At 37.0% G+C, this 2,054-nt stretch overlaps 1 non-coding gene across 1 annotated transcript; it reads left to right on the top strand.

Annotated features, from left to right (window-relative positions):
• The first annotated feature begins 1,180 nt into the window (after positions 1–1,180).
• Trnai-uau (transfer RNA isoleucine (anticodon UAU)) lies at positions 1,181–1,261 on the top strand. Its single transcript has one exon. It is a non-coding gene; the product is annotated as a tRNA-Ile (tRNA).
• The last annotated feature ends 793 nt before the right edge of the window (positions 1,262–2,054 follow it).

A 2,054-nucleotide genomic window follows, 5' to 3' on the forward strand; every position in this document is an offset into this window, starting at 1 on the left:
TGATCTTGGTGGGACGATGTGGTAATACAGCAGCTTGATCATGCACCTTTAAAGTAAGCCCTGAACCATGCCTTTCACCATGTAGCTTGCTCAAAAAATACATAATCAACTCATTTACTCACCAAAACATACATTATTATCCATTAACTCATTTACTTATCAAGTCTTTCATTTAACAAGCATATTAAACCTCCCCTATGTATCAAGGAATGAAGAAGGAATGTAGAAAGAAATCCATTGCAGCCCCTATCCATACAAAAGTAATGGATGTCACTATAAAGAGTAACAATCCTTGCGTATGCATCCAAAATACGTGGCAGGCTTGTCAAACCCGTGCACTGTTTAGCCCCACCTCCAGTTCCTGATTCACTAGATCTTAGATAAGGCCTGAAAATTTGCATTTCTAGCAAGTTCCCAGGCAATGATGCTAATGCTACTGGATGGGGAAAGTGTTTTCACTTGAAAATCACTGAGATAGAAGTTTGCAGAGCAGTAGTTACTCTGAGAATAACTGGATTAAATATGCCCAGGAAAGGAGGTGATGGTGGGATAAGAACCTCATCAATGGAGCTGAAAGGCAGCATGACCTAAGCATGCAAGAGCTAAGGAATCTATGTTTATAACAAGTCCCCCAGGAGGTTGTCTTCATGTATAAAACTCAGGAGACTTTTGAACAAAGGCATGGAGGATAAAGGAGTATATCATTGTTATAGAAGTCCTGTTACCAAATAAAATACAGGATGTAGATTAAGTCTGAATTTAGATCAACAATGGCTAATACTTTTAGTACAAGGAGGTTCCATGCAATATTTTGGAACTCCTTGTGCCAAAAATATTTGTTGCCTATCCAAAATTCAAATTTAATGGGGCATCCTCTATTTGTATTTGCTGAATCTGACAACTCTGAGAATGTAGAGTATATAACAGAAAAAATGAGACTGAATCAATATGATATTATTTTGCTAAATAATAAGAAGATATTATTTTGTATGTGGAGTGGTAGAGATTAGCATGAAGTTAGATTAATGAAGCTCAAGTTTTCAGGGCTTTTTGCCGTTGTAAGTCATTCTAGGGTATTGGAATGGTCTTTAAGCAGTATTCACATCATTGCATGTTTATGAAATTTGCAAAAGTAAGATATTTTTGTATTCTTTTCATTAAAAAGGACTTTTTTGGGGCTGGGGAGATAGCTCAGTTGGTAGAGTGCTTGCCTTATAAGCACAAGGCCCTGGGTTCAATCCCCAGCACCCGCCCCCCCCCAAAAAAGGACTTTTTCTAAATCCAGACAACAAAGATTAACCATCATAAATTCCAAACATTAATGAACCTCAGACACCACCAAATTCTGATCTGCCCCTGAATATGGGACCATCTTAAATATCAAGTAAAGCACAAAAAGGATTTGGTAAACACCAACTCTATACTCACTCAAACCCCAGAGCCTTCGATGATGTTTTGTTCCATCAAGAATTTCTACTTCAAGTCTGAATGGCCTCGACAGTAGCATAAAGCAACCTACTCTTTGTATTCTAGATGTGTACAATGAATTTGGTAATAGCAAACCAGAGAATATTCCATTTCCCAAATATATTTGACCATAAGATACTATGTTCATGGAACACCTGAGAGGACTAGTGTTTCATGGAGTGAACTTTAAGTTATGTCTTTTTGAGAAGTTTATCTTTGTTACCAAAGTGCAGATGGGTATTGATTAAAATGCTGAAGGAAGCAGAACTAATAGGCCAGTGTGAAAAGCAGTTCTTATTCCCTAAATAATATTTCTGTTTTCTAGATAACCAGTGATTATAGCCTCACAGAATAGAATAGAATGCTCAAGGAAAAATGACTCATCAGCATCGGTAATCGGATTCAAAGTTTGGACTTCAACAAAGAGCTGATTTTTCCTTTTGTTCCAGTAGAAATTCAAGGATTGGGAAGTAGGCAAATAGAAGTCAAATTAAACTAGACCAAAAAGAGTAAAGTAGGAAGAAAAAAATTGCCAAGTGGCCTGAAATCGAATGCCATCATGGGTTGATATTTTATTTTTCACTCTC

Source organism: Sciurus carolinensis, chromosome 7 (genome assembly GCF_902686445.1).
Source record: "Sciurus carolinensis chromosome 7, mSciCar1.2, whole genome shotgun sequence".
Classification (NCBI taxonomy): domain Eukaryota; kingdom Metazoa; phylum Chordata; class Mammalia; order Rodentia; family Sciuridae; genus Sciurus; species Sciurus carolinensis.